The sequence below is a fragment of the Callithrix jacchus genome, chromosome 4 (assembly GCF_049354715.1).
Source record: "Callithrix jacchus isolate 240 chromosome 4, calJac240_pri, whole genome shotgun sequence".
Lineage (NCBI taxonomy): Eukaryota > Metazoa > Chordata > Mammalia > Primates > Cebidae > Callithrix > Callithrix jacchus.
In genome coordinates this window covers 98,423,986-98,450,396 of record NC_133505.1, presented here as the reverse complement: position 1 = coordinate 98,450,396, position 26,411 = coordinate 98,423,986, and the positions used below count along the sequence as shown (strand labels likewise).

The window sequence follows — 26,411 nt, the reverse complement described above, 5'->3', positions numbered from 1 at the left end:
AAGCCACTGGACTACAACATAAGATGCAAAGTTGAAAACATAGGGGCTCCTCATACATGAATGTTTGTGCTACTTATTTCAAATGTTTTTATAACAACTGAATAACAAACTGACTCCATAGAGGCGAATAACTCTTAAAGTTTTCAAAACTTTAGAAGAACCTTCATTTAAAAGATCATCACACAAGAATAATCATACGAACACCATATTAAACAACCTTACTAATTAATAAAAATAATTCAATTTCAGATCCTATGTAAAGCTACTGTATTGCTTAAAATCAACAATATTACTTTTAAGATGATAGGCTTATGAAAATATTGAACAATATGGAAATCAGTTCTCTCATTGTGTAGAGTCTAGTTTCTGGACTCAGAGTTCACTAATTTTCTGCTTTTGTTTAGTATGTCTTGTACTTTATTTTTATGATTCAAAATGGCTCTCAATCAGTATTTTGAATATTATAACACTATAGTTTTACTTCTTATTAGTAGTAGGACACTTAAAAACATTACTTCTTATTAGTAGTAGTACATTTAATTTTTTCTTAATTAAAGGCAAATGCTGCCTCAAGAAAGTATAACCTCATAGAAAATGTTTAGGATTCTTGAAGTATAAACTTTTTCTCTCAGAAGTATTCAGATATGATTGGTCATATATTTATATTTTAAACTATGACGATTTTCCAAGGTTCAGAGTTCAAATGGCATGTGGGTAGTCCAGACAAACACTGCAGATTGTTGTGAAAAGAATATTTGAGTTGTAGTCAGGAATAACCTGCAGCTGCCTCTAATATTTCAGATACGTTTAGGATTTTTGTGCGTGCATGAACTTTAGTGAACTAACTACCTATAACATGCCACGCTTAATAGGGATAGTGACAAGAGCTATGAATGACTAGGAAGCATCATGAGTCAGTTTGATTTTGGTTTTACATCTTAAAAGATACAAATCAAAACAATATCACATAAGCAACATGCATGAACTATTCAGCCAGATTCTGAATTACACATAGAAGAAAAAAAACTGTCACAACATTTATTGATATTGTCAGTGTGTATTTCTCTATGATTTGCAAAGAACATCAAAAAAAGCTCTGCTTCTGTTAAAACTTACATCAGACCATTTCCTGTAAATTCTGGATAAGTATTCTAGAGAATTCTTTAAATTAGTACCTGCTTAATCAAGCAAACCATCTTTTTTGGCTAGTAATTGATAGCTTTTATCCAATTTTACCAAAATGCTAAGGTAATACCTAGTAGAAAATGTTTTAGGTGATATTAAAAAGAATCCACTTTTGAATGATCTTTGGTAGTACTATCAGTCTTTTTGTGCTAATATTATGAAATTGATTTGGTATTTGATGGAATTGATAACCACTTCTGATATGACACCATAGCCCAGGGCTTTTAGGTGTTCTAGCATCTTTTGTTAGTTGCTGCTTCTTGGGAGTACAAATAAATATTAACATCCTCAAACTCTGATATCAGAATCGGAGACATTTCATTCAGTTCAAAGACATTTGTCAAGCAAGTACTTTTTTCTCCTCCCCATTGCCTTCTCTTATCACTAGGGCCCACATCTCCTGTCAATCACCAATACCAACCAACATTTGAGTCTTCACCATGGCCAGGCACTCTGATAAGTTATATAGATGAGAAGTTCATAGTCCTGGCCTTTGGATCATTTATGGTAAGGGTTATATTACATGGGCATTAGGTGGCTATTCTTTTGCATGTTCACAGTATTGCATGGGGCATATTCCTAACATATTATCCATTGTCTATGTGAAAATCAAATTTAATTGGTGTCTTGATATATTTTTATTTATTAAATTATACTAACTATAAGGCATTATGGGAATGAGGAGCTAGAATCCTGGCTTCCCTGAAACATAAAATCAGTGCCAAAAGTAGGCCAATCTCAAGTAAGGGAAATACAGCCTACCGTTTTCTATATGCCTCATCTATCTTAGAGACTATCTGTTTAATCTATCATATCTGTATCTTAAAACACCTTCACCTACTTGCAGAAATAGCAGTGGGACTCAGCAAGTACAGTCACTTCCTCAATAAATCCATGGGAGAGAAGGTGCACAACAAGAAAAGCAATTACTTAAACGGAAAGAAAATAAGCTAGACTGAAGCCTTCTGATTAGATTTTGTTTAGCTCACTTGAAGTTACTCTTAGGATATTATTACTATTTCTTTTCAAATGATTAAATGAAAGAGATCTCATACAAAAGGACACTAGAGAGTGAGTACATAAAAACTTGTGGAAAAATATCAGAATAAAAACTGAAGTCCAATATACCCTACTCAAAATCAGAAATATCTTTAACTTCCCTCCAAGAAAAATACACTCTACCACTTAAGCCAAGCATGAAGCATAAAAATTCATGGCAAATAAATGTCTTTTCACATGCTGTTCAGTCTTTAGAAAGCTAAGCTTAAGATAATTAAAGAAAAGTAGCAAGGTTTTCACATTGAAGTTGCCAGAAGGAGTGAAATCATAGTAAATCTACGTTAATTAGGGTGCTATTCAGGAAAGGCAGAAATTTAAACTTCTTAAAGTTTAATTGACAGATGAATTATAGGTGAAAATTTATCATGGAATTTCCTAAAGCAATTGATTGTTAAAGCCATATTCTGATTCCTCAGGGAATTTCCAGGGTTGAGACAATGCCAGGCATAGTGTTTGTGTAACAAGAGAATGGCTTTAGAGCAGGACAGATAAGTGTAAATTCTACCAGCCTCTCTTACTGGTCAGCTGTATGTAAATTTCTTAACCCCAATATTCTCATTTTTGATATGGGAGTAAAAACACACCCTACATAGTGATTTTTATGAAAGTTGAGATACTAAATGACTAACACCCACTAGACACTTATGTCTCAATGAACAGTAACTATTATTATAATTATTCTATCAATATTATAAGTAGGTAGTCAGGTATAGTCAATACAAAGATTTTCCTTGTGATATTTTTAATTTTCTCCTTTTTTGGTTTCTTCTGTGACTGATTTCTCATGGTGGTAAAGACAATGTGATATAATATTCATTGTCACAGGGAATGGTAAGGAAGATACCACTTCTGATAAAATCATTCTCCTTTTCTTTATACTTAGAATGCTATACATAAATGAACTTTAAAAACAAAATTCCTAAAATACAAAAGTTTTCTCAAAATCTGGTTATTAAGTAGAAGATATGTTAATAATAATTGCTATTAAATTACTATGAAAAATTTATTTTAATGCTGCAAATATTTTTTAACTAATAAGACTCCTTTAAGAAGACATGTATATAGAGTTTTCAAACTATGCATTAAGTGGCATGAAGATAGTTTAGAATATTTGAAGTGGTCATCGGGCTTGACTCACAAATTTCCATTCCTAATCTTATATCACTTGTCAATTCCATTCTCCTTTTTAATGCTTCACTTAGGAATAGACAATGTGTCCCAATTCTGTCTAATAAAAACATAATAGAAAGTAAGTTCAGGTCATCTCGGAAAAGATTTTCCTCTTCTAAAAGGAAAGATGAAGTGGAGAAACTGTCTTTCCCTGAATATTGTCATGTGTGGCTATAATGCCAGGAAATATGGCTGCCACTTTGCAACCATGAGTGAAGTCAGCCCAAGAGCCAAGTCCACACACTGATTTGAATAGGCAGGAGGTGCAAAGCCTGAGTTTTTGATAATTCCAACCTATATGGTATTCTCTACTTCTGAACTATGTGAGAGGTAATATGCTCTCTTATTTTTAAAGCTAATCAGCATCATTCTTTTCTGTAACCTACAGCTGCAAGCCATAAAAATTGAAAAGAGTAAGCCTTCAACAAATGTTAGCTACCTTTCTCCTCATCCTCCTACTCCCCCTCACCATCATCGTCATTACTAATATTCCTGTTTCTTTCTTATAGCCTTGCAAAAGCCTCACATGAAGCATTTCCTCATCTCTTAACAGCTTAATCCCTTTCTCTTTACCCTTCAGTGTCAGCCCAAGGCTCTTCTCTCAAAATTGTTTGCTCTCATAACACCCTGTCCTGTTCTGCCATGTTACTTAAAGCAATTGTAGTTAAATCAGAGTCTGTTAGTTGCTTATAACTCTCACTAGAGTGTAAAGTCAGAAAGGCAGCAACCTTTCTGCTTTATTCAGTGTTGTGTATCCAGTGGATAACATAGTTCCTGAAAAGTGGCAAGAACTCTGTAAACACGCTGAGTTAAAAGAAAAAAAATAATACAAATAAAATCTACATGTAAAATAAGGATTAACTATTATACTTCTAAATAAACTATTCACTCTGAAGCTGGGTCTAGTAAATATGCTGCTTACACTTGGATTATAATTGTTGACAAAACTTTACTGACATTACACATTATAGATGGTGAAACTGTCCCATAAGCAGTATCTTGAAAAGAAAGGAAGGGAATTGGAAATGACTAAAGTTGAGGGAGCTGAGAAGAAACCTGTCAGATACACCAGAAAATATGGTACTCAGGGGGTTAATGGCTTTTATTTGACAGTTGTGTTTCACCTTACTTTAATTGGATATACAATTTTCTTTGCGTTTTGCAGTTGACAACTCTTCAAGGACAAATACTAAACCCTGTGGGGGGAGAAAAAAAATAACAGATTGCCAGATAGACTAAAAAACAATTTAGCACTCAGCAAGAAAAGAAGCAAGAACCCAAGTTGAAACATCCCATGTAGACAATGTCACCATAATTATTCCAGATAAAAAAGAAGAAAAGCATCCCTACACATCTCAATTAGAGAATCAAGGTGAACCACATCATTCTCCTTGAAGCACTGCCAAATATTTGACATAAACTTCAATTAGGCTTCAAGGTATCAATTACAAAAGACATTTTCTTTTTGAAAAATAATCCAGGAAGAAATTTGCTTAATGTTTTTCTTATAAAGCTCATTTGTTTAATTGATCTAAAGAATTGTCTGCCTGTTACTCAAGGTACATCAGTTTCTTTTTCCTGTGGTGTGATCCAAAGAAAACTTCATATAGTTGCGTGCACACACACACACACACGCACACACACACGTGTGTATGTATATATATATGCATATGTGCGTACATAGATACACACAAACATACACACAGGCAATACACAGGCAATTCATTTGATTAAAAAAATCAAATACTTATTAGAATAGGAGGATTGAGCACTGATATGCTTTGTAAAGATTCTTCTTTAATTCTTCTTTAATGCATATAATTCTGCTCACTTCCTTAAATATCTTCTATTACCCAGAACTACATCTAATTCCAAAATGTGTATTAGCAAATTTTCTCTCTAAAGCTTAGCATACAAATCTAATTATATCAAAAAATAAGGAATTGCCCTGCTTAAGAGTTCAAGAAATCACCAATTGTTGAGGCAGGTTTTCTCCCACGTAAAATGTCAAATATCCACTTAGGTAATTATAGTCACTTACTTTTCATTAATTATGTCAAAGTCTTAGCAAGCCCTTCATTTCCCAGGAGGCATACAATCTGAAAAAAATTGTTTTATCCATTCATTTTTATTTCAAGATTATGTAATACCAGACTAATGCCGAATCTACTGTTGTTATTAAATAAAGTAAGCAAATAAGCAAAAATAAAAATGAGCAAAAAGAGCTCTAAAGTTAGAAAACATGGTAAAGGCAGCCATTGTAACTGCCAAAAACTATTTTATATAATGATTTAGCGATTTGTATAATTTAAATAATTTCAATGGTAGTCACTTATTATTCTTGCTGTTGGGTCAGGAGGCCAAGAATATAATTTCCATATCAGTATCACAGGAATTTTACAAAATAAAAAATAGAGTATTATTTTTGATGCAACCAGAAAACTAAAACTATATGAATTTATTTCACTGGTATATTCGAAGTGATATTTCTCTGTTTAAAAATAATATTCACTGTCTATCCACTTTTAGTAGCCAGTTTTGCGCCTTCTGTTTTTTTCCAGTTAGTTTCCTAAAAAAATAAAAATAATATTCACTTACAAAGCCATTTGTTATGCATCTTTTAGGTACTTGGGCTACGGCAATAGGGTCACAAAGATGAGTATACATAGTACTTTATAGTAGTCTGAACTTTGAAACCATTGCATGGATTTACCTGGCAGCAGTACTTCTTACCATGTATCAGATGTGAGACCTTGGCTGAGATACTTAGACTTGCTTTGCCTTAGTTTCTTCATCTGGAAAATAAAGACCATCAGAGTGCCTTTCTCTCTGGATTTCTGTAAAGTATAAATAAAATTTCACAATAGGGTCCTACATTATTTGAAATAACACAGTATGCACACATTAAAGGTTAGCTGTTATTTCTACTATTATAAAATGTATAACTTGTCAGGACATTTAAACACATTAGTTGTTATACTACCATGTGACATGTACTATGTAGAAATATTTACAGTGTTTCAAGAACAACTACTTGCTTCTAGATAATTAAAGGCATGTTTTAGAGAGAAGGTGACTTTTGGCTAAGGTAATCATCTAATTTAGCATTCAGGCCACCACCATACAGAGTCAAAGGGCATGCTATTAATGATTATTCTGAAACAATGGACATAAACCGGAACTGAACCAGGGAATCCTATATATATAATAACTCTACTATTACCTGGTTGAAGGATCCAAATGTGACGGGTGGAAAAGGAAGAGATGTGGGATAAGGGATAGCTGAATATATAATCTAAGGATCCTGAAACAAATGGAATTTATAACATAGCAAATAGTTTAGTATGGCTGACATGTGGAAGTATGGATACGGAGAAATAAAAGGATAAAGTTGGGGATTGTCCTTTCAGCCCTGAAATAGCACTTTATTTTACAGATAATGAATAAACATCAGTTATTTTAACCATGGTGTGACATTATCAAATTTGCACATAGTATGATAATTCTAGCTGCTTTGCGTGCTAGAATGTTAAAAACCTACATGCAGAAAGTTGACAATAGTAGTCCAGGCTAGAAATGATGAAGATGTCAATCAAGGGTCTGTAAGAATGAAAAGAAACTGTGGGATTGAGAATTATTTTGAAAATTGATTTAACAAGATTCATTGCGGTATTCGAAGTGCAAAAATTAAGAAAAAGGAAAAAAATAAAACGGACCAAGTTCTATCTTGGATGAGTAAATGAATGGTGATTAAGATGAGGAAGACAGAGTAGGAACAGATTGGGAGAAGAATGTAATGAACTATACCTTAAACACAGTTTATGTGTTTGAGATGTTGCTAGAGAAAGTATCCAGGAGATACCAAGTATGCAACTGTACATTATTGAATGAACACTCAGGATTATTTCAAGTAAAATAAGATTTATAATACTGTCTTTACGTTATGTTGAAACAAATTGAAACAAGAGATTAGGAGTGTATTCTACATTCCTTGCCCTCAATAAATATCCTTAAAAAAATAGCTGTCAATTGCTTGTATAAGGTATTTTTTGTTGTTCTGTGAGAATGGAAATTTTTAACCAAAACTATCTTTAAAATGCCAGCTGGCATAGACTCATGCTCCAGTAAATAACTAACTTTCTTTCCATAGGCAGAGAGCAATAATTGAATAAATATTTGTTAAATTCAACTTAAAAGATCTTGATTGAAGTAAATGTTCAAACTGAGGAGAGAACAAACTGTGCCAAACAAAAAAGGATAATGTAAAATAATTCATTTCTTTTCCTTTTCTATATTCCAAAGCTATATTGGGTGATGGCTGTGGGAGGCAGGAAGGGTAGGATGACAGATAGCACCACCTATGTAATCAGCAACTGCTGCTCATATCAGGGCCACCAGGTAGTCACAGAAAATGTACAGAGTAGAACACACCGTGAAATCCCAAATGCATTGATCCTTCCTCTCTTGGACTTGCAGAGTGTCTGGGAGAGGAAAGTTGTTCTCTTCAAAACCGTCTCTTGGCTTTTAGCTTTAGGCAAAGTATCACAAGATATAACTTGCTTTGGAATATGTGGTACTATGTATTCATTAAGGCAGATACTTCGCATTTTAAAATCATAGTTTGAAGTACTGCATATACTTTGAAATTGTACCCTATTTCTCTCAAATATTTAATTCTCTTTTATTAACTTAATTGATCCATTCAAATATTTAAATATTAATCTAATTACCTTAAGGTAGATATTGAATTAAAAATCAAAAAGACGTACAGTTTATCTACAAAGAGAGCAAGTTTATTTTTGTTTTGCTAAGGAGTTCTGACCCAGTGAATTTTGTTTTAATAAAATACTAATGGACTCTGTCCATGCGAGATGTCTGCTTACTTACTTTTCTGCTGATCCACTGGTTTCTGGTCCTGAGAACCATAGATGCTAATGCAAACCCCTTGAGAACAATTTTACTTCCTGCCAATGACAACATAGATAGGCAGGTGGCCCTATGTCCCCCTATCTGTGATGTTCTCCCTAGTGGATCATTTCCAGAGATAGAGACTATAATCTATGGCCAAATGCTTGGAAATACATATGTCTATTTTTAAAAGTTGGCTACAATATTTTAATTCTGCTCTTATACTTTTAATTACCATTAGCAATCATTATTCTTTCTTTGCTCTCCAAAAGACAATGTCCTCCTTTCCAAGACAAAGTCTGGGCACAAAAGCATGTACATCTGTCACATCCAAGTCATATTAAAATGCTGCTGGAGAATCTAAGATTGGCAGAGAGAGCTGTCATTGGGACAGAATGTCAGTATCCCAGGCCGGGATTGATGCTGGCCACTGACCCAAAATTGCTTCAATTTTCCTTCAACTTTAGCTATTGGTTAAGAGTACACTTTTATTCTGTGATATGTAAAATAGAGCAATTAATGGGATGAAAGTCTGATGATGCCCAGATGAATTCTTCTTGAAGCCTGGAAGATAAAGAAACAAGAGAAACTTCTCTGTTGTGAAATTCCAGTCATCACACAGGTGTGAAAATGAAACAATTTCATATTTAGATTTTTTTGTTTTAAGCATAGCAAAATCTCAACACTATTTATTTCTTTCATTTACAATTTTAGGAGGAAAGGAAGGCATTTGAAAATTGTTTTTGTTGAAAAACCATAAGTAATATTATATTTCTTTTGAAAAATGTGGAGGCTACAGCAAAGCAAATAGTTTTCAAATAGCATTAATCTTTAAAAAACTGTCATTATGAACCTTAACATATACAACTGAAGCTGCACATACATGGTTATGTATGTATGCTTCATCCCAACATGAAAAAAAATCATATGAATTTAAATACTTTCTGACATTTGTTATTGTTAGACCTTTAAATTTTTTTCAATTTAAAATCATAAAACAGCATGATCTTTACTTGTATTTAATCAGCCAATATCAATGCAATAATAGGTTTGAATTATCAGGTTTCAATTGTCCATCAATTCCTTTTATTCTGAATTGAATAGGTCAAAATTTATGCTTTTTCTTGTGAAGATTAAGTTAGTTCACTGGAAATCATGAAAAAGAATCATAATTTCAAATCACTTTTTTGTAATATCATTTTTAATCTATCGAAAAGACTATATATTTGGAGAGTAGAAAACAAACAGAAATTTCTAATGACCTCCATATTTTCATTCACATTTAATTTTTCCTTTTTCTTTTTGGAAACTAATAAAAATATGAGTTTATTTGAACAATTTTTTCTAGTAGCAAGCAGGTGGGACTCCACTGGTACAATAAACGTAATATTTAGGAGAAAGTACTAGACTGAATTGATAAAAATAATTTGTGTATGTTCACACTAATGTATAGTCTAAGACCACCTGTGTTCATATGTATACACAGCAGTAATAACACCAATGTCAGTGTAACATCCACTTGTCACTGTATTCATGCTACTGTTTAGTGCTTAGAAGAAAACATATGTACAGATTTAATCTATAAATTGATTTGCAAAGATTGCCTACACGTTCCTGAGTCATCCTGTGGCTTTTCTGGAGCTGCCTGATTCACTTTGCAGAGCAGCTTCTCCAGCTGCGGCTGGTGTCCCATCAGCTGATGATACACTCGATCAGCTTTGTCCAAAAGTGTATTGATGTTGGATACAGCCTTCTTCCAATCTTCTTCATTTTCAATGGGATCCACTGCACAGCAAGGCTTGGCATATTAAGTCATTTGCTTATTCCTCAAGATGTGCACACTCAAGTATGAAGTTGGTCGGGACAACTCATGGCTCCTAGGTATGTACAGGCCAGTTGATGGCTTGGGTTACATACGACTTCATAGCTAGTGCACCACACACACGAGATAAAACAGGAAGCCTAAAAACCCCAAGCCACGCCAAGGAAAAACGAGAGAGGGGAGGGCGGGGTCACAATGCAGCATCCCGCGGAGGGGAACTCAGCGCACGAGGAGGGAGAACAGAGGGTGGAAGGCCAGCCCGCTTCCATCTTCGCCACTGGAGCTTTTGTGTGGTGGTCAGGGGACTAAGTTCAATGGGTCCTTCAGGAGGCTCTCGGGATCAGTGACTTCTGATCAAAGACTAGCTACGTCGAGGAACTCTGAGAAGGTTTCCACCGGCATGAACTCCTCCTGGAAGGTTTTCAGGGCTTTGTCGGCAGCTTTGTAGCTGGGCATGTCGTGGCGGATGTCCCCAGCGAAAGAGCAGGACCAGCCTCCCTCCATGTTACTGATAGGTACCTTCTTAAACATGTTGTAAATGAGATCGACGAGGGCCCAGAAGAAAAGGCTGCCTTATCCGTCAGCCTTGTGGCTCCACCTGGAGCCACTGCCCAGGCCTGAGAGGTCACCAGCAGCCTCCGCAAGATTTCCACACGTGTGGCTTTCCACGGCTCGGAGGGCAGGATGCGAAGGGCCAGGATTGTGACATAAATAGTGGGACCCGTCCACTTCAAAGGCACTCTCTACCCACTTCTCCTTGGGCTGCTCCAGAAAGCCTTGGAGGTTCTTCTGTTCTCGGGAGTTGCTCGGGTTGTGTTCAGGACGTAAAGCACAGTGTGAATGATGTAGGGGTCAGGTGCATGTTGCTCTCCCGGCCGCCCCCGCAGGTGTCTGCACTGAACGGCTGCTCCACAGCGAACTGCAGGAAGAGCAGTTTGATGTTGTTGAGCTGCTACGTGGGCTCGCGCTGGCCTGTACATTCCTGGAGGTAAGTGTTGTGTACTGCCAAGCAAGTGGCAAAAGCTGATTCAGGGACGTGAGGCCCCAGACCAGATGGAGCGCATTGGTCTTGGTGTTGACATTCTGAAGGGCGTCACTTTCCCACTCTTCCCGGCCTCGGGCCAACCTGACAGCAGCCAGATGGTAGTCGTAGTACACGATGGTAAAGAGGGACACGGTGCTGTGTCCCTGCTCTTTCAGGCTTATTCTCCATCTCCTCTGAGACTACCCGCTTCATGAAGGTATAAATGCCCAGGACCTTCCTGGGATGGAACTTATATCCCTCCCTGCAGGTGCAGCACATGAGGCTGGGTTCCTCTATCAGCTCTTCCATCTGCTTCAGGAGTGCCATCTTGGTTACGAACTGGTCCTTTTCATTTGTCATCATGGCCAGGGTGCCCAGAGCCTTCTGCCTCATCACCAGGGCCATGCTCTTCTTCTCCACTTGGGTCTCCCTGCGGTCTGCATCAATCTTCTTGTTTACATCAGGGTGTTCCCGCAGGGCTTCCGGCAGGTTCTCTGCCATGGTCCCAATGCCCTCGTCACTGGACACCTGCTCCAGCTTATGCAGGTTTGGGATGAAGTCAGTTCCAATCAGAACCTGGATGGCAGGGTGCTCTATGGCTAGGCCCAGAAGCAGCCTCAGGATAAAAGGTAAGGCTGGCAGAGACAAAATCTTTTTCCAGATGTCAACATCCAAGTTCTTGGTGCTAGGGATGTGCTTTTTCATGTAGTCAGGTGCATTCTGGGTGATCCTCTTCTGGAGAATCAGATCCTTCAGCTGGTGCCCATTGCTGTTGTTCTTGATGCCAGCAGCTATTTTACAGAAGCAGTCCAGGAAGACTTTATCATGGCCGCTGTGATCTTCATCATACTTATCAAAGTTGCAGTATGGTTTGAATGGCTCCACCAAGATCTGCATTATCTCCACCTCTCCAAAGGAAAGGTACAGGATGATATGAGGCAGGCCCTGGAGCACGCTGGGATTGGAGCGGACGAAGGTGCTGTTGATCTGGCCCAAGAGCATCATGAATTGATCCTTGTCACCTGTCAGGAGGAGGTTTGCCTTGTCCTCACTCAGGGGCTCAGCATTGGACTCACCGAGAATGATCTCCATGACGCTAAGTACCTTCTCAGCCACAGCTGCGCCCCCACTGTCCTTGCTTTCTTGTTCAAGGGCCAAGTTTAGAGTCCCCAGCGTGAAATTCAAGGTGTTCATTTCCAGTCTGACCAGTTTCTGCCAGTTGACTTTCACCTTCACACAGTCACTGAACAATTTCAGTAGCACCATTAGAAGGTGGCATCCCTGCTTGAAATCTCTGATCCTGATGAGTCTCTTAAGCATGCATTCTGGGCTCCCACACTGAGCCATCACACCAGCTATTTTGTACACTTCTTCATCATCTTCTTCATCTGTGGTAGAATCCAGGGACTCGATGAATTCCTCCGTGGCATTGACCAGCAGCCCCCACATACAATAAACAGTGCTTATGGGCTCTCGCTCATTCATGGTACACCAGACTTTCTTGTAACTTTAGCCACAGGAAGTTCCAAACTAATGAGTTTACTGTTCACTAGAAGCTCCATGCCACTGTCATCTCCCCAGAGGGCCACCAAATCACAGTCCTGGCAAATCTTGTTCTTTTTATCCCTCATCAGTGGCCCGATGCCTGGCTCATTGCTGCTGTATGGGTTCCCAGGCAACCTGCCCTGTAAGAAGGCTTCTTGCTGGAGTTCTTTCTCCAGGGTCACAAAGAACCCAGTAAGTTCATTCTCCTCAGGATAAATGTTGCTACAGAGCCTCTTGAAGATGAACACCGGGCTTCAGTAGTCATCCAGGTTGTAGCGCTTGGCTGTCTCAATGCACATAGCCATGAAGGCCTTGGTTTCTGATTCTGTACCTGTGCTCATGTCCTCCAGCATCTCCAGCAGTATGTCCTGCATCTCATCAATCAGCTTGGTCCTCTGCATCACCAGCTTTCACAAGCACAGGTATCCACTCAGCACAGTATCCATCAAGCGACTTTTAAAGTGTCTTTTGATGAATTCCACCACAACAAAGGAGGAGAGAAGGCCTGTGAGACTTTTAAGGGCATAGCCCTGCTGCGGATCAGTGCTCAGGATAGCCTCCTCCAGGGCCAGCAGATGGGCTATTTCCTTAGTGATGAGGTTGCCCACATAGCATAGGATTCCCCAAGCTGCCAAGTAGTCTTTACAGTGCACGGAAGTGATGAGCTTCTGGTAGAGAGCCAGGAACTCGGCTGCACACTCCCCAGCTATGCTCAGCTCATCCAGATAACTGGTAAGCAGATCCAGGACTTTTGCTTGCGGCTGGGAATGGTGACTTGAGCTTCCTCAATGGTACAGGCTGCCTGGCATGCAGCCTGTGTTGCTGGAGTGAAAAGCACTTGGCGCAGCCAGTTGTTATGCCCCAGTTTGAGATCCAAGGGCAAGATCCTCTTCCCCTGACGACTCAGGAACTGTTTCCACCTCCACACATACTTCTCAGTCAAATAGAGCTCTGATTTGCTGTGGGCTTTCCCACTGCCATCTATCTCTTTGATAGGAAGATACTTCTTCCAGGCATCATAAGATGCCTTGGGGTCTCTCTTGAGCCACAGTTGAGCCTGGGCAGGGATCTCATTGCAATATGGTTTCACTGTGGTGAGGGCCTAGACAAGGACATCCTTGTTCTTCTTGCTAGTGGGAGCAGGTGGTTTAATCAGCTTCTGCAAGATTCACAGGCACCTGAGGGTAATGTTCTCAACCACCATGGGAGTCTTAATGTTCAAAGCCATGAGGAAAAGGCTGAGTACGCAGCCTAGCTGAAGCTCCCAGCAGCTGTCCTCCTTGGAGATAGAATCCGTCAGCAGCATTTCATACTGCAGGCTACTTGTCAGATCAGGGTTGGCCCAGTGGCTCTTTAGGGCTCCTGGGAGCAAGGATGTGCCACAAGGCTGGGTTGGTGGCCAGGGCCCGAAGTAGTGTGCTACAATGTTCTTTAATAGCCGAGGCACAGCCGTAGCACTTGGTGGAGGATGTGTGGCCACAGCCCAGGACAGATAAGGCATGGTACTGGCTGGCAGTGAATGTGGGCTACATGGAGGTCCGGGATGATTTAGTGGCTGCTTCCCTCCGCTGCAGGTCATATTCAAACAGCTCATTGTGTGAAACAAAGACTTTCTGGATGATTTTGGAGAGTTCATCAAAAGAGTTCTTGCAGTCTCCACAGTAGGATGTAACGATGCATGCTGGCGGAAGTGGAGCTGATGCCCCCTGCTGTTCCTGAGTCAGCAAAGATTGCAAAGATTGTCTACATCTTCATTTTGGAAATTTTTCTCCCATGAATTATGACTCATATCCTAACATAAGAACAATTAGAAATAATCTAAAGTATAATTTACTTATTTGTCTTCATTGTTTTAGCAGACAAATGTTATTTCCAATCACATGTGAACATTGTTCTGGAGATTCATACTAATATACTATTATCATTAAATAAAATGGATGCCCAGGAAAACTAGCCATGTTTATATGGGGACCTGCAACTCAATATGTAAATGAATGTGAAGTCTAGGATCAGAATAACTCCTCTAAATGATTTAAAATTATATATTAGCTGAAGAAGGAAAAAGGTATATTTTTGTCTAATGAAATTGCTTAAAGTTTACTCTAAAATCCAAGTGGCGTTTATTCAAAGAACACTTTCCAGAAAGTTATGAGGTTTCAAAGGTGCCATTGGGAAGTTGCAATTCCTCAGAGTGCAAATATATTTTAGAAGAGGATACTGATTGGTCAGTGTGAATTCTGGTAATAGTGTACGCTGGATCAAATGTCTGCATTCCCAGCCACTTACTAAAGTCAACTCTAATTGACAGTCTCAGGGCTGTTTAATTTTTTAATATTGCAATCATCAAGGCTTCCCTCTTTCCTCTCATTTATTTACATTAATAACGGAACCTTAGTAGCTATGCTCAGAGTGAAATATTCTTCTCAGAAACAGTTTACAGAGCCAAACTCCTTTTCAGTGTCAAGTTAGAGCTCGTCATTGATTCATTGTTTTTGTTTTTCCAGATAATATCAAACATGTGTCCCAGATAATATATAGTGAGCATGCTCAGAAAAAAAAAAAAAATCTGACTGCATTTAGTGTGCAAAGTTTGATATCAGATGCCAGAAACTACATATTTTTATGTTGGGCAATTGTTGAGTATTTGTGCATAAAAATGATGGGAAGGAAAGATAACTCATTCATTGTCTAAGTATTCTTCTAGCCATAACTCCAAGGAAGGTTTTTATATTTAGACTACAATAGAATCTAATTATTAAGTAAAAAGAGTAGTTCATTTAATAAATTAGGTTATTTGGCAGAATTATTGTGCCAAAAAAAATGAGTGACAACAAAGTAATATAATTTCCAAGTCATTCTTTTCCATTCTTCATTTCAGTCTATTTACTCAGCTGTCATAATCTGAGATAAAATGGTGTCATTTCATCACTTGCATAAGAATATGATAAGGAATATACTATGGTTGTGCAAAAAAGAAGTAAAAAATTGTGTGACTAGTAAATTGAAGAAATTTTAGATGTTAAATTTTAATTATTTAGAAAAAAGCAAAACTTTGGCATGAAATATCTGAATATTTCTTATATCTTGATTCAATTAGGTTATTCAGACAAACCTTCATTATATGATAGAGCTCTCATTTACATTTGAGACCTGAGGCAAAATTAATTTTCCTTTCAGATGGTATATAATAAAATCCTACTAGTATTGTCTTTCTGTAAGTCCCTTTAGAAAAATGACCCTGGGAGAATTTTAAACTTCTTAAAATACTTGATGGAATAGATGAAACCAAACCCTGAAGAATTAAAGATAGTCAGTTAGCACATATGTCAGTATTAAATAGCCTCAAGAAATTAAAGATCAAATGTGGAATTTCACAGATATGAATTTCTGAGAAATGTGAAGAAAACCTGAAAAGAGTCAGACTGCTTTTCATTGGAAAGTCATGAAATTAAACCTTAAAAAACTACCTTAATCATTTCTCTCTATGTATAATGTAGCAAGATAAGAGATATGAAAATTGCTATAGGCAAATCTTTCTGCTTTTGACCAAGAAGAAAAGTATGCCAACTGGGTCAGAATTAAATGGTTAATATAATCAAAAAATAAAACAAAAATCTGAAGTGTCTACATAAAAACTTTGACCTAATTTTTAAATCACAGAAATTTGGGACTTATATATATATGTAAGTAAAAAACATTTGAAATCTGAGTATCTTCTATGTAAATAACTAATCGTACACTCATTAGGGCAATAAAAGCGATCAACTTTAAAAATACATTGCATTCTAGAAAATAGTAATAGCATTGGAAAGCAAAAGAGCTCTTACAGATTTTATCTAGTCTAGATGGTACAACCTAAGCACAAAAACAAATAGACAACTTAAAGCTTAGAGTTCATGTATCAACCCAAAGTAGGGAAAATGTTCAGTGAAAACAATTTTTCAATAAATATGTAGGTTGTATTTCTGAGTTCCAGATCAGGTAAGGGTGGTGAGTCCCATGGATTCTAGGGAGGTATAGATTGTTTCCTAACATACATTAGTATGTCCACGTAACACTGCTATAGGATTACTGCTTTGGCTCTGAGCAATTCACTCATAAATGTTGCAGCATTATCTTGGCCAGTGAAAGCTACTTGAAACAGGTATATTTTACAGAAATTTGCACCAGATAATTGTGGGAGGTTGTCCTTTGATCTACCATCTAGGTAGCAGCATCTCTTAGCAGGCCTTGTGGTTAGATAAGGTATCTAATAACACCAACTTAAGCTTTTATCCAGAGAGCTGAAAAAGATATTCTTATGTAGAGATGAAAACAAGAAGGATCAGTGACTGTGGTGGCAACAGATACAGTAAATATATAAATCTTGTGGAAATAAATGGAAGATTTATCAGAACTATCAGAAGCTGAATTGAGAATGAAGTAATTGCGTGTAACATAATAGAATTCCACTACCCTTGTGTAGGTCCAGGAAGACTTTATACATAAAATAAACTATAAATATTGACAATACCAATAGACTGTAAAATATTTGCATTCCCAGCAAATAGCTTAGAGCCCAGCATACTGCATGTCAGCTGGAACTGTTTTTAAATGAATTAATACAGGAAGGAATGAAATAAAAAAATACATTTTTATAAAAAATGTATTTTGTTCATGGGATCATAAACAAGAAGAAAATGCAGAATACCTAACTGGGAGAAATATTCATCATATTTATTTAATATCACTTCATAGTTCTTAATATGTGTGAACTCTTTTCTTCCATCTGACATCTTTGCAATTAGTTGAAAACAATGGGTTAGGCGCTTGAAAATGTACCTAATTAGCATGCAGATAAAATATGTGTTTTATATTAAAACTATGTATCAAATTAATATGTGTCATCCACCAACAATTATATTTGATTAGTCATCCCACATAAGAAATATCTAGGAATTGAATAAAGCAGAGCACTTTGTTGTGTGATTCTCTCATTCAGCTCAATTAAATATAATTTCTACTTTGTAGCACTAAGTAAATTGTAGGATAGGATCAATGGTGACTCCTTAAAATAATACATTCCAGAAGCTTTCAGTGTGGGAGCACTTTGATACTAAAATAGAATTCTGAGGTGAATTTAAATGAAGTTGTATAATCATTACTAAGAATTTTAGCTACAAAATGCTCTTATAGAACAACAAAATGTGTAAATACATTGGAAAATTTGCAATTGTGTTAACTTTTTACAGTTTTTTCAAGCAAGATTTTAATTTTGGTAACATTTATGGTCATCTAAAGTACATGGTTAGATAATTCAATCTAAAATGGAGAGTGAAATCTCTAAACTTTATTTGGATTCTAAATTGAATTCAAAATAAGGAATCCAGATTCATACATGGTTATTTTTTAATCTGCAAGTTTACTGTAATTAATTGTAATACTACCTATTATACTAACTTTAGGAGGAATTTAGAAAATAGGGGGTTTTAGAATTTGATATAATCAAGGGGGAAATTGCCTACAGATGCCAACAAAAAATGTCTCAGGACATTTTAAAGAATGGGATTAATGGATATATTTTTCTATTTGAATATTCTTGAATGAATGCCTTCAGAAAATAAATGAAATATTTAAATTTAAGTTATAAGTCAAATAGCCATATAAAAGTGTTCTTTACATTATTTAAAAAAGAAACATCTGGCCCTTGGTGTGCAGATGTTTCTTTTTTAATAATGTAAAGAACACTTTTATACGGTCATAAGCATTCATTTCTATCTGTGCTTAGAAAAACTATGAGAAGCATATCACTGAGCATGGAGGAATTGCAGATTAAGTTACACAACTGTATCCCTTCTATTTTCCATCCTCAGGTACTCCACGGACTTCTAGAAGAATTGAAAAGTAGTATTATGATAGAGTTGACAAGTCTAGATAATTTGTTGGCTATAGGGGGCAAGGAAAAAGAGGAATGGAATCAGAGCTCTGATATTTTGATTAAGGATAAGTGTAGATAGGGAGGTGAGTAAGAGTAATGTGAAGGCACACTATTTATAAAAATAAAGGTTGGAGGAAAAAAGGTGTGAATCTGAAGTTAATGAGGTAGCATTTTAAAATTTGGAGCTAAGGCTCAGAATAGAAACAAGAGTTAAATATATAAATTTACAGGGAAATTATTCACATAGCAATGATAAGTAAAGCTATGATTTTTGGATGAGTTTTTAGATAAAGGGGAGATTTTTAAAGGAAGATAAAATTGGCATGAAATTATATGTTTGAGGAGACTTACATTTAGAACCTTTTAAACTATACAGGGAAAGCAGAGCTATATAAGTAGGAAAAAGCAGTTAATAATTGAAGAAAAGCAAGGAGAAGCCAATGGATGATCTGTTTGAAGGGTAAAATTCAGGTAACGGAGTGGTAAACAACCAACACTGAGGGGAGGGATCAAGAGAACACAGGCAATTAAGATAAAGAAATACGGGGCATCAGCCATGAAGCAAAATGCCGAAGGAGACAGGAAGGGAATCAGCCCTGGTGTGAGTAGAGGACCATTGACTCTGATCATGGACTGTAGCAGGTGTGGATAAATAGATAAGGGGGAAATGTGAAGTGGAAAGGGAAGTTGAAGACACTCTGTTTTCTCCTTAAATGGTAACCTAGAATAGAACAGGTTTGAAAAAGTGATATAAAAATAGGAGCAGGAGTAACAGAGAGATGCAGGAAGCTTCAAAAGAAAATCAAAGTGCTTATAAATGTGGTGGGAATTGTCCTCCGTTCACCTAACTTTCTTGAACATTAGGCAGCCTGGCAGCAGGACCAATAAACATGAGATTAGGTGATGAGAGTACAGAGGCAATAGGCAACGAAAATCCTAGTAAAATAGTTACAAAAATGGTATCAAAAGTAGATAGAGCCTAAAAGAGAAGCAAGGACAGCAGAAGGAGAGTCTCAGTCTCGAAAGCCATGGTAGCAGTTCAGCGTTGGAGTAGGTCCTGGTTTCTGGCACTTGTGCCTTCATTTATTAAGTATTGAGATATACATTATGTAAAGTAATTTTAATATATTAAACATATTTTGACAGTCCTTCAGCTATGATCTTATTCTACCTGGTGAAGGGAAATGTTGAGTTCTCCAAAGAGCCACTTGAACCTTTTCTTCTTCTTTTCTTTCTCTTTATTAATATGTGGATGTAAATGAAAAGAAACTAAAACAGAGAAAATGAAGTGAAACACTGTTTCTCAGTTTATAGTGAAGACAAAAGAAGTCATGAAGCAGCACAATACTATTGTTTTTGAAGTGGAGGTCTAACTTTCCGCTAAAGATACTCATGTTTTCTGAGCTGATAGAATTTTCTAATTTTTAGAAGTAATTTCATTCATACATCTAAAATTGAAGTTTTCTTGAAGTGCCTGAAGGGAAAAACGGGAAGTATTTTTTGTTGTTGTTTTTCCCCTGACAGACTGTTTCACTTTTATTGGCTTCATGATTTGGGGAATATTTGATAACAAGGCAAAACTCAAAGGGGTGAACTTTATTACTCTCATTTATTTTGCTCCAGGGTCAAAGAGAGTTGAGCCATTTATCTCTGTAGTGTACCTTCTACACATACTCATACCATGGACAAAGACCCACGGGCCTATGTAGGAAGATTCATGCTGCTGAGGAACAATTTTGCTTAACACCGTATCTACCAAATCATTGGCCCATAGCCCGTTATTAATTGGTATAACAAATGATTAACAGACTTATTTAGTAGGGGGAAGTTAAAAACTGTAAAGCACTCTGAAAATAGACACTAAAATTAATTTTAAAAATCACTCAATACTTGCTCAAAGCAAAAATTTAGTTTTAAAACTGGAAGACTTTAAAACTTTTTGTACATTGGAAAACAAAGGTCAGAGAAAATAAGCCATTTACTGCTAACAAATTATAACTAGAATACAAATCTGTTTCCCACAATAAGCTTCTTTCAATAATCCTCTAAAAAGTACTGATAATTCTAAAATAATAATAATAAAGAACATTGTCAAGTTAATTATCTGCAAACTGTCTTAATAAAGTCAAAACCCACAATGACAGTAATCTTTAAGCAAACTAGTACAACTATCCAATATTATTTATTTTTTCTTTTTGTTATTTCTGTTCTTGTTAACTGCTTGATTTTGTGTTCTTACTCTATCTATTAGATGGGTTTTACTCTCACTTTTGCACATTATCTGATAGATTACATTTTGTTCTTTATTTTCTATAATTATTATATAAAATCTAAGTTAAATTATCCCAAAAAGAGATTAGTTAGATAACTCATTAGTTATGACCAAGCTAATATTATTTTCCAAGTTGTTAAAATTTTTACAGACATTAGGGAAATTTCTAATTATCAATATTAATGAAGCATATATATAATCATCCAATCATCAGTGTTAAAAATGGATGGGATTTTAGAATTTAGTTACCAAACATTCTTTAATTTTTGGAGTTATAAAAATTGAACAGTTTAAATTGTGTTCCAGTCTAACCAGCAGACTGTTACCACATTTGGGATTAGAACTCAAGCCATATAATTCTTCCAAAAAGTTTGTTAAAAAAGTACATATACCCAACTTGAAAGTCCTTTCCCTTACTGTAATCTCTCTCTTACCTGCTTACATATGACTCTTTGAACATTTTGTTCCATTGTCTATCTTTTATAGGGGAAGCAAATAAGCCTTTAGAAAACTACTATAAAGTTCTGGACTGAGCTTAGCACTTTGCTTACATTTAAGTTTTTCTAAACTGTTGAAAGAGTCTCTGAAACCCTCTTATTCCATTTTCCAGGCATAGAGACAGAGGCTCGGATTACGAAACGTGACCCAAATAATGTGGCTAATAATATGGCACAGAAGTTCCCACCAGATTGCTTCCAATTCAAAGCCCATTCAATTTTTTCCCTCTTATGAAATAACTTCTCCCATCTCCTCCATAATCTCCTTCATTTTAATTGTTTATGATGCAGTATTTCCTAGCCCTAATGTTTTCAACCATGAGCATCCTCTTTAATTTACTAAATATGCCTTCTAGATCAACTTATGATCAATATTTCTGGGCACCTTTATTATTTTTTGAGGAGTATATGTATTTTGCTCTGTCTACTTCCCAGTGGCACAAATTTCACTTCATTAGAAAAGGCTTCATTAGAAAGGTTCAAATTTTACTCTTCAATTCTTGAAAATATGTCTTGCATAGCAGTACTATAGTGATACTGAGTTAATAAAATCTCATCCTAGATAATGTATGGGCATTAAACCAAAAGCCCTGAGAACTTGTCCTCACTGTTGGGTGACAAACTAATGATTAAAGGGAGATTATCCTGAGGTGAACCTGTAGCTCATTCTTAAGAAAAATCAACTGACTTTTACATTATGGCAATTTGATATTTTTAGAACATTAAAGATGATATTTTATGGCATTTTTTCATGAGGCATTCTCAAATATTACCTCATAAATATTGAGAAATCCATTTAATACATAAATTGACAAGGAAATAAGATGCACGTTTGTAGTCAAAACAAGTACAAATTGCTCAAAACAAAAATCCAAAAGCTTTGAGTATTTTACTTGTTGTTTACTCAACAGTCTAATGAGGTGATGGTTTCAGATCAATTAAAATGGTGCTACAGGGGAAAATAAATATTTCTTCTTTTCATTTTAGATTCCTGCCTGAGGTTCCTATGACAAAAAAACAGATTAACTGGAGGAAAGCACACACCAAACAGGAGCCTTCTGAATGAAGACCCAAAGACACAGATAAACTTGTATATTTTTGTGCTAAGTCTGATGAAGAAGTGGATAATTGTGAAGAAGTATGATTGGAGGACAGAGGGTAGAGTCTATTAATAATAAACTTGAAGGAACTTAGAAAGTCCCGTTTGTTCAGATTCTTCTCTGTGTCCCTGTGTTTTCAGATAAAAGGATGTTTCTTTCCTCCAAATATAGGGTTAGCACCTGTCACATGACCCTCTTCAGGAAAGGTCAGAAGATTCTTCTCTAGGTTTTATGGCCTGTTTCAGGAGAGAAGAGCAGGAAATAATCAGAAAATGACTTTCTTGCTTTTCACAAATGCCAAGTAGCCATATTTTGATATAGTATCCTCAACCCCATCAATGCCTACACCTGCATATCAGCTACATGTTACCAAAGGTATGACAAAGAAAAAAAATAAATTATTTCAAAAATATGATATCAGGACTATGGTCGAGTATATTTTCTGCATGCCGATTTGACATATCATTTCTAATGAACTGATAAAAGAAAGTTTTCATTTAATTGCAGTTAATCAGTTTTTAAGAGATCAACTTAAGACAGATGCTATTAGATTGATTCTCTTCCCTACTATATTTTACTTTTGGTAGGTAGCATCAAGCATTCTCTCTCTCTCTCTCTCTGCCCCACCCCCAACCCCCGCCACCCCTCAGATAACGTCCTTTTCGCATTCATCAGAGTTTTGCCAATCTGGCTTGAGACAAATAGAATTCTCAGGCTGAAAGTGCTTTTTATGACTATAAGCAACACAATGGAGAATAGCAGCTCTGGGATAGATTGACAATCATAATAACGACTATTATACTCTAAAGCTGTTTCTGCTACTTAAAGGGGCAGTATCCATTATGAAAGGAATATAAGAGTCATTCTTTAAAGTATGGCTCCATTGGAAAAATGTTTTGTTATAGTGATTGCTGCAAATATGAGCATATTGCCTTTGGCTCTTTGAAATGAAAGCAGCTTCATTTTACTTAAGAAGGTTATGCGAACACATTTAAATTGGTAACATTTGAATTCATGTGTAGTTAAATCTTTCTTCCAGGGAAAAAAGAAAAGTTATTCATCTCCAATTCTATGACTATAATCTTACGCCTGGATTTACCACCTCACACTGTTAGCATGAAATCCTACTTGTGTTCTCTGCACTTCATCCGTACTATTCAGATTTACACTATAGTCATCATCGGCTTTTTTATTGTTGCTGTTTTGTTTCTCTCTTGCATTTTTTTTTTCCTTAGGGAACAGTTTCTCCCTTACTCTCAGTTATAGCACAGAATTCTAGTTTTTGAAGCAGAATATACCACATTCCTGAGCACAAACACTGTCTCAGAGTTAGTTATAACGTCTCCTTTCTGGCAATTTTGCAGAACTATGTAGAAAAGAACATTTCCCTTCTAAATTCATATAGACTAAGATCATGGAATCCTGGAGATACAAAATGCCATCTCTATCAATGCATATAAGGAGAAAGAGCTACCTGAATCCAGGAAAAAGAGACAGGAAGAAGGAGATAATATTTCTAATACATTTTTGAGCAGTGAAACTCAGTTGTGTCTGCAACTATGTAGCTGAGTTGAAAAATCATCTGTATTTCTTTAAAGAAACTTTCATTTGAATTTTCATCATTTAACAACTATAAGTAAGACTATGACCAATTACTGTTATTAAACATATCCTTAGGGTGACCCAATTCAAAGCATTAAAAATCATTCTGGAATATTTTGAGATAGTTTTAAACAATTTGAAATTTTAATAAATTATGCTTGATATACTGTACTGTATTTTAAGAAATATTAAGTTAAACTATAAAACAAAGTTATAAGTATTAATTTAGTAAATATTTTATTTTTATTTATTTCTGCTTGTAATACTTTATATTTCAAGTTTTTTCAATTTCAATTTTATTTTCCATTATTTTTTATTAAAAGGATCATCAACCACTTGTCTGATCATGTTTTAAGTGTAGAAATGTATACAATACAATACTTCCTGCACAAAGGTATACAAAACAATATCTGCCACCAAACGCTGCCCTCCAATTTACCCAGTTCCATCCCCTCAAACAAGTACCAGGCCGTTAGTGAATTCTTACATAGATTTCCAAAGATTTTTTATATAAATACAAATAGATGTGTGTATATATTACCCCTCCTATTTTTATACAACAGGTGCACAGCAGATCCACAGTGATTTATAGATTTAAAGCATAGATCTCTTCCTTCAATTTGAGACCCATACAGCTACCAGCCTAATTGACACTGGTGCTTGAATATATAATTGACAATCTAAAAGAAACTTTTCTAAAATTGACTCCTGACTTTCTCCCAAACCAGTTGTTTTGTTTTGTTTTTTGTTTGTTTTTGTTTTGTTTTGAGATGGAGTCTTGCTCTGTCACCCAGGCTGGAGTGCAGTGGTGAAATCTTAGCTCTCTGCAACCTCCACCTCCCAGGTTCAAGTAATTCTCCTGCCTCTGCCTCCTGAGTAGCTAGGATTAAAGGTGCACACCACCACACCTGGCTAATTTTTTGTATTTTTAGTAGAGATGGGGTTTTGCCATTTTGGCGAGGTTTGTCTTGCATTACTGACTGCAGGTGATCTACCCACATCCTCCCAAAGTGCTGGGATTACAGGCGTGAGCTACGGTGTCCAGCCCCAGACCAGCTTTATCCCTAGTCGTCTTCATATCAGTCACTGCTAACTACATTCTATTTGCTCAGACGCGTGGTGTCACCTTTTCCTTTTATTCCTTTCTCCTTCACATTAGTTCAAACAGCAAATCCCATTGGCACTATTACAAAATATGTCTGAAAGTCAACTTCTGCTTGCCATTTCTACTTACCAATACACACTGGTAAAAGCTACCATTAATTGTACCCTGAATTACTGCATTCATTTCTTAGCTGGTCTTCCATCTCTCTAGCTCAATATGCCTACTCTCAATACAGCAGCTAATATCTTTACCATTAACCTGTAGGCGCCTACATCATCTGCATTCCAGCATTACTTCTTTCACTTCATCTTTAATGATCTGCCTCTCGTTCTCACTGTTCCAGTCCCATGGATTTTCTGTCTGTTTCTTTAACATACAAGACACTTTACTGACTCAATGTTACGCATCATTTTCTCTGCCTAGAATATTCTTCCTCAAAAATACCGACATAATTGTTTCTTTATTTCCTTCCAGTCTTTGTTCAAAGTTTTCTTCTCATTAAGGTTTGTCTTGGCCACCCTATTAAAATGTTAACCCACCCTGATAATACATGCTCCTCTTGTTTAATTTTTCTTCTGAGCATTTATGTCTAACTTACTATAAATGTATTGTTTAACTTTTTAATCTTCTTTTACTAGAAGGCAAATTTCAAAAGAATAGAAAACTTTGCTTTCCTCACTTCATTATTGCCTGGCATGAGCATCAGTGTCTGGTACATATTAGATGCTAAGTGAATAATTTTGAGTAAACATTTTAATAAATAAATAACTTTAAGAGTTTTATTATCAATGTATACATATGTCCTAATTTCTTTAATAGCTGCATAGTATTCCACTACAAGATATCCCATCATTTACTTAACCTGCCCTCTACTAAATGATATTTAAAGATTTTTATATTACACTATTCGTAAAATAATTTAATAAATAAGGATGTACAAAAACTTGTGAATTCTGAAGTTTTTTTATTACAAAGGGGGCCATACTATCACTTTGTGGTGATTCATAAAAATATGAATAAGTTTCTTCCTTTTCCCATGCCCTGAAATGAATCAATTAGCATTAACGTTACCATTCTCTTCTCTAAAAATGTGGTCAAACTATTAGGAACTGCTACTTTTTTGAGGAATAAGTCTCTGAAAAATTTTGCTAATTATTCTGTAGAAATTGGATCATTAAGATTTTCTATCTATTCTTTAGTCAAAT

The 26,411-nt window shown here is 36.0% G+C and overlaps 1 pseudogene across 1 annotated transcript in view; it reads right to left on the bottom strand.

Moving 5' to 3' along the window:
• Positions 1-4,322: 4,322 nt before the first annotated feature.
• The window catches only part of LOC100412114 (E3 ubiquitin-protein ligase UBR4 pseudogene), a 131,775-nt pseudogene continuing 109,686 nt past the window's right edge, over positions 4,323-26,411 (bottom strand). The window contains exons 2-5 of the transcript XR_004742445.3: positions 8,558-14,456; positions 6,148-6,251; positions 5,456-5,513; positions 4,323-4,610 (exon numbers count right to left, since the gene is read on the bottom strand). The product of XR_004742445.3 is annotated as an E3 ubiquitin-protein ligase UBR4 pseudogene (transcript). The remainder of the gene's footprint in view (positions 4,611-5,455; positions 5,514-6,147; positions 6,252-8,557; positions 14,457-26,411) is intronic.